General features: G+C 47.3%; 1 long non-coding RNA gene across 1 annotated transcript; it reads right to left on the reverse strand.

Moving 5' to 3' along the window:
- Positions 1 to 3,370: 3,370 nt before the first annotated feature.
- LOC105520357 lies at positions 3,371 to 6,702 on the reverse strand. Its single transcript, XR_001003121.1, has 3 exons — positions 6,639 to 6,702; positions 6,381 to 6,495; positions 3,371 to 4,785 (listed from the first exon to the last, which is right to left on the reverse strand). It is a non-coding gene; the product is annotated as an uncharacterized LOC105520357 (long non-coding RNA).
- Between the last annotated feature and the right edge of the window lie 424 nt (positions 6,703 to 7,126).

Genomic DNA, 7,126 nt, shown 5'->3' on the forward strand with positions numbered 1-7,126 from the left:
CCTGAATCCACATCACTAACAATGGCCAGCTGTCTTATGCCACCTACACTCATGGTCAGGGGAGGCAAGATCTGACATCAGAAAGGAGGGCAAGAGGTCTGGGAAGGCAGAACCAACATCCCCTCCAAGAAGAGAGAACCGGCCTTCCTGCAAGGTCTACCCTTGGTGGCCCTACCCAAGGCCCACGTGACCTCTCTTCCCACTGAGCCCTCTAATCTCCCCACAGCACACATCTACAGCCCCTTATGGGCCCAGCCACCATCTTCCTAATATTGCCTTCCTTGACGGGCAGTGCTCATCATGGCTGCTAAGAGAGTGAGCAGCTTACGTCAGCATAGCCTGTCGGTAAATGCTAAGTGATTGAAGGAAGGAAGGAAGGAAAAAGGAAGGATGATGTGTTCTCACATCTGTCTGCTAAAACAATAAAAAGTCATTGCTTTTGTCATGCTGTGATCACCAAGCCCCCTTTCCTGCCCTTAACTCCAGGAAGCTGGATTCCAGCTCAATCCTGCCCTTACACAAAGGCAAGCCCAGTAGGCCCTTAGCATGTTGTTGTTGGTGTTGTCCTTGTTAACCCGAGTGTTGGGGCTGCTGGGAGAGGGACCCAGAGAGAGATCAGTGGCTTAGAAGGGCCCAGACCCAGCCAGTCTCCAACAGCACGTGAGGACAGAGAAGAGGAGGTTGTCCTGCTGGGAAGGGTGAGCACAGCCTCCCCAGAGAGGTGTGAGGCAGGAACAGGTGTGTTTCCGCCCACCCGCGCTCGCGCCCCCCTCCACAGGGCCCCAGCCTGCATTTTATGCCCCAGCCTTGTCTTCAGGGCTTCCCACCCCTTTCACTTTGTCCATTAGAGCCCTTAGCCCAGTAATGATGGTTATTTGAAATTCCCCATCTGATCATTCTAACCTCTCTGCCACATCTGAGTCAGATTTCTGATGCTTGCTCTGTCTCTTCTAACTCCTTTTTTTTTTATATATATCTTTTAGATCCCCTTGTAGTATTTTATTCAAAACCGGATATGTTGCACTGGGTAAATGGAACCCAGTGCTGCTTCCCACAGAGGCTTTTGCTCCCATAAGTTGTGATACTCTGCATTTACCTGTCTGCCCCTCCAGTTTTGGGGTCAGCGGTTTGCTCTGTGACCTCAGCTCCCTGACAGATCTAAGAATTGCTGCTTTGGGATTTGATCGGGCTCTTTTCTTACTGTGTGTATAGGAGTGATGATGTCCAAGCTCTGCACATGCCAGACCAGAAACTGCAAATGTCTCTATTCTTTCCATTCCCAGAATCCGCTCACCTTCTGATATCTACGGCATTGCCTCCAAGGCTCTGATGACCGTGAACTCCACATGGGGGCCCTCTCCCTTCCCCACTCTCCGTTTCTATGTTTGCAACCTCTGTTAGGTCTACTGAAAGGCTCTTTCCTCTAACAGAGCTTTCCTGGCACTCTGACTAAAACTTTGGATGCCCCCGCTTCATCCCCATCTTGACACCTCGGATGCACGTCAGTCCCGTCATTGAGCACTGTCTTCTGAGACGGAAGGCACCTTGAGCACAGAGCATGGGGCCTGGTCATCTTCCCTCTCCTAAGAGTGGATGCTTCACCAAATATTAGCAAGATAAATATCTATGACTTTAATATCTCAATACAGCTGCTTGGGGTGGAAATTAAGAATATGAGGACATGGATCAATATAAAAGAAATCACTGAATTGTGGCATTAGGAATTATCTTAAGAATTTGAGAAAGGGGCCTGCCACAGTGGCTCATGCCTGTAATCCCAACATGTTGAAAGGTCTAGATGGGAGGATCACTTGAGTCCAGGAGTTCAAGATCAGCCTGGGCAACATGACAAAACCCCATTTATACAAAAAATACAAAAATTAGCTGGGCTCAGTGGTATGCACCTGTGGTCCCAGCTACTTGAGAGGCTGAGGTGGGAGGATCATGTGAGCCCCAGGAGTTCAGGGCTACAGTGAGCCGTGATCACACCACCATACTCCAACCTAGGCAACAGAGTGAGACCCCATCTCCAAAAATGAAACAAAACAAACTAACGAAAACAGAATTTGAGAAAAGGAAAAGAACAAAGTAGAGAGGCAGGAGAGACAAGGGGGCAGAGAGCTGAAAACCGTGAAGGGAGATGGGAGGCTGGAACCCAGCAAATGGCCCGTGAAGGATGCTTTTAAGCACAGAAATACGTTTCCCAAAGTTGTTGGTGTTGCTGGAGCATAAATGCTCCAGGTCCCCAAGCCACTGGCCAAATCTGCACACACACACACAATGCTTTGTGTGCCTCGTGTGTGAGTGTTTTATAATGGAGTGTATTTATAATGAACTCCATGTGTCAGTAGGCACAGAAAGAAATGAAGATTGTGCGTGTGTGCAGGTGATGAGATAGTCCCTAAACAGAACCAACTCAGACAAAGCAGGAATTCAGAGCAATTGGACTTCCCGTGACCAGCTGAGTGGGTTTGATGCAGCCTAGCATTTAAGAAGCCGAGTTACCACAGTCGACATCCGTGAACAGACGCATGAAAGAACAAATGAATGAACTCACGCAACATTCAGAGAGGGCTCGATGTGTGGGCTCTATTTGTCATGTGAGGGTCAAGACTGGCCATGGGATAGAGCGTCAAAGAAATACCAATTGAGGCAGAAGCCATATGGAGAAAGGAGGCCCGGGCAGGTCTGTCTGTTCCGTTGTATTTTGCAAAACAGACTTCATCTGTCCCAAACAGGGAGAACTGGTAGGGATTTGCAGCTACAATCGGTCAGCCATGAGCTAGGCAGCGATGCAGATGAAAAACAAAGACAATCTGACCATTGAATTCCTGGCCAGCCTCCTGTGTGGGTCTTCTGGGAACCCAGGGTGACTGGTCCTCTCTGGAGGACAGAGCCTGGGCTCAGGAATGGCCAGGAGTGGGACCACCTGCCTGGGTCATAAGCCCACCCTCACCTGTGTGCCAGCCTAGACTAGCCCTGCTGCCCAAAGTTGATTAACTTGGGATTAGATCTAAAGAGTCGATCTTCCTCTCTCTCTCTCTCTCTCTTTCTCGTTTCTATTATTTCTTACCTGGAGCCAAAGTTCTGAGAAGCCTGCACCCTGATATCCCATCTGTAAATCTTCTAGCCAGATGTCCCTTTGATAATCGCATTATACAATGCAAGAAAGAAACCCAAGATGTTCCCCCAAATACATAATACAATGTTAATGTAACTGCTGGGAGACATCACCAGAGAGCGCATGGAAACTCTACAAAAGCAAAGCAAATCCAAACAAAAAACCCTCTGCACAAGGCCAAGGAGCTGAAGTAAGTTAAAATGAAACATCAGTAATATTGCTTGGGAAAACAAAGAATCATATAACACATGGCTTCTAAGAGAAATTTATTGAATGCTTTCAGACAGCTTGAACAATGGGGCTTGGCAGATTAACAGCCATAACCGTACCTGCAGGTGTATATCAAGTTCAGACATCTGATGCCAGGTCCCAGGCCCTGGGAAGGCCAGAAGGCCCAATATTAGACATAATCATTCTTGCTTAATGCCTTTTTCAAAACCCATGTAATTCATTGCTGGGGTTGTATTTCATGTTTAGGTTGTCTGGCTTTCTTTGTTCTTAAGAAAACAAGCAACCAATACCAGCAGGCCAAACATTCTTTAGAATCATGAAACCATTGAATGTTACCACTGGGAGGCATCTTGGAAATTCAGACTCCAAGCCTTCTGTTTTTCAGAAAAGCTAACTGGGGCTCAGGGAAAGAAAGCAAGTGGTCTCTCGGGCCAGAGGAAGGAGGAATCCGAAAGAAGGAAGGGACAGCCCTCGGTAAAGAACCGGACTCCAGAGGGCACACAAAATACTGCTTCCTGGTTTCACACCACCTAGACTTCATGATAACGACGACACCCACTGTGTGATTTTTATTTCCAGTTTACAAAGAGTTCTCAGCTGGAATTTCTTTTGACATTCACAATCTGTCTCTAAACGCATGGATACGACCTGCATATTTCAGAGTAGGAAACCAAGATGTAGCGAGATTGGACCAGGATTCCAAGGATTGGGGCTTAGATAGTCACATCCTTTTCAGTTTTGAGAGTTGAATGGTCACTAGTATGAACAATGACTGTCCCAGGCAAACCAGAGGGCTGGGTTACCCCACCTGTGCCCCAAGCCCATGCCAGTCCCATTCAGCCATGTGGCTCCCAATCCCACCCTCCATTGCATTAGGCCTCATATTTCTCAGAGCACTTTTATGGTTCTCTTGTGCCAAGTAACCCAGTGAGTTGGGCAGGGTGGACATGCTGTATCATCTACACAAGAAGAAATAGAGTGTGCGAAATCTGCTTTTCTGAGGCCATGTAAACCACGAGAACCGTGCAAAGGCATTACTTCAAATGCACATCCAGGGATCTTTAGTCCTGGGTACATCAGGGTACCTTGGGCCTGCTGTAGATCCAGATGTCTTAGCAAATCCAGAGTTCCTTACTCCTGCTCTGACATTCCCTTTCCCACATACCTTTACTCCACCCGGCGAAGGAGAGAGGAAGGAAATATTTAATAGATTGTAACATATGAGATCCCGCAAAAAAGTGTTTTTAAGTTAAAGAAATCAATGATGAGGGGAGGGAAGAGGGACCTACCTTCAGTTCAGCCTCCAGGCAAATTTCCAAAAGGCCGGCATGTTGGAGTCAGCTCTGGGACAGCAGCCCCATCCCACCGAGTCTTGGGGCAGATGAGAAGGGTCTCAAGTCCCAACAGTCACAGAGCCCTCAGCTAGTGGTGTCCTAAAAAGAATAAAGCCTCAGCTTGGTCAGGTCGGCTCTCTGGGCCAAATGGCAACCTGAACTGGAGGCCCCAAACCTGGCAGCCCATGGAAATCACTTGGAAGCAGGGGTTATCCCAGATCTGCAGAATCAGAGTCTGGTTTGAACCAACTCTCCAGGCAATTCCAATGAGCAGCCAGATGAGAAGCAGGGATTTGAACAAGACTTCATTACTATTACAATTATGTCAAGTCATTTCTAAAATCTCCCTCTTCTTTCGCATGAGCTAATGAAAGAAAACCCACTTAATACCATTTTTTACATAAACTATATGATTGCTATTTTTTTAACAACGTAGTTTTAGGGAATTTAGGGTGAAGCATGGGTTTGGGAAGCAGGACCTGAGTTGAGACTCTGGCCTTGAACCTAATGAGCAGTATGAGACCTCAGGCAAGACATGTGACCTTCCCAAACCTTGGTTTTCATAACTGTGAAATGGTGGCGATGATTGAATGAGCAGTGCAGGGTTAATGTGAGAGTCGAATTATATAGTTTTTATAAACTGCCTTGTGCACTGGGAGCACTTGGTAAATGGAAGCTTTTAGGAACATTGTTGTGTTGTCTCTATGCTTGGCAATGTGGGCAGTTCACAATGTGAAGGGTAATTTTTGCTTCTCTCACTGTATCACCATGTCAGCAGCCCAGTGTGAGGCAGCACAGTTGAGCATAGACTCCCTACCCTCTCCTCTCAGCCCTGCAGTCTAAGACAGCGTCTTGTGGGGCTGAGTCTACGGCAACTGCAGGGGCACAGATAAGTCCTTTTATTGGGCATTTTCCCCAGCTCAGGGTCAGACACCGATGCTCTGGGGTAACTAAGGAAATTCCCTCCCACAAGTAAAGTAGGAAAATCGCCATGGCAACCCCAACCTGAAAACAACGTAGGCACGACAACGGTGCAGTGGGGGTTTAAAGGCGTGATTGGGAACGTGTCATGGAAGTGTCTCAGCTAGACTTTGATGAATGCATGGGATTCGTGCAGGAGGTAGATATGGCAGGAAGGGCTCTCCAGGTAAACGAACCAGCCTAAAGAAGAGCTCAGAGGTGGGTGTGGTGGGTCCGATGAGACTTCATCAGACTGGTTGGTGCTGCACCCACACTTGGGGGAGGGGAAGCATGTTGTCAGCCCTACCCATCCCCACGCTGCCTCCCCAGCAGATTGGGGCTGCCAGGGAGCTGGGATGGGCCCCTTCCTCATCCGTGCAGGGTGTTTCATTTCACAGGACGTGGCCGACCTGAACCAAGGCCACAGCTTTGGCTCTACAATTAAGAAACCACCACAGTTCTGACTCTGTGAACAACAGAGGTGTTTATCCCAAGAGTTCTCCAAGTTAGACTGGAGGGTGCCTGTATGCTAGAAGGTTCTATGGAGGCACTGAAGAGGGGTGAAGCCACCATGATGTCAATTAAAGGTGACATCCTAGTCGTGTGGTCTTTCCGATGGACAGCACCAGAGTCAGGTCTGGATTGATTTATAAAGGTGGAGTTGGTTTCAAGGGCTACAAAGACAGCCTTCATAACTTTGTTTAAGACTCATTCCATATGGGTTTAATACTTACAGGTCCTGAGAGCTAGATGCTTTGCTTAGGCGCTGAACGCATTGCCTCGCCATCAGAAGCCCCGCATTCAAGACCATGAACCGTGAGTCAAATTAAACTTTGAGTGTTCCTTTTCCTGCAAGACAATGGATGCCTCAGTTGAAGAGACAGGTAAGAAGTGCAGAAAAAGAAAGCAAAGCAATCAGCGTTTCAAGATAACGATCTCATTCCATGGAATGTGGGCTCCAGGAAGCAGGCATGAGGTCCAGTCTCATTCACCTTTTCGTCACCTGTGTCTGGTAATCGGAAGTGCCCCTATAAACAGTGGTTCAAGGAACAAAGTAAGAGAAACTCCTCTCCATTTAATGAAAGTGAATGTTTCCGTGGGGATTGTGGCTGTTAGGAGTAGCAGGGGCACTTGCTTTGTATTTAGGCTTTTGCATTTCCTTTAGTCCTTAAAAGAACATTCTCTAGGTAGAATATTTATCAGGACTGGCCCTCTTTTGAGAAAAATTGAAATATTGGCACTTAGTATCAAAAGCACAGGAGTGAGAACATGTGGTGTTTGGTTTTCTGTCCTTGAGATAGTTTGCTCAGAATGATGGTTTCCAGCTTCATCCATGTCCCTACAAAGGACATGAACTCATCCTTTTTTTATGGCTGCATAATATTCCATGGTGCGTATGTGCCACATTTTTTTTTTTTTTTTTTTTTTTTGAGACGGAGTCTTGCTCTATCGCCCAGGCTGGAGTGCAGTGGCCGGATCT

The sequence above is a fragment of the Colobus angolensis genome, unplaced genomic scaffold (assembly GCF_000951035.1).
Source record: "Colobus angolensis palliatus isolate OR3802 unplaced genomic scaffold, Cang.pa_1.0 Scaffold38, whole genome shotgun sequence".
Taxonomy (NCBI): Eukaryota; Metazoa; Chordata; class Mammalia; order Primates; family Cercopithecidae; genus Colobus; species Colobus angolensis.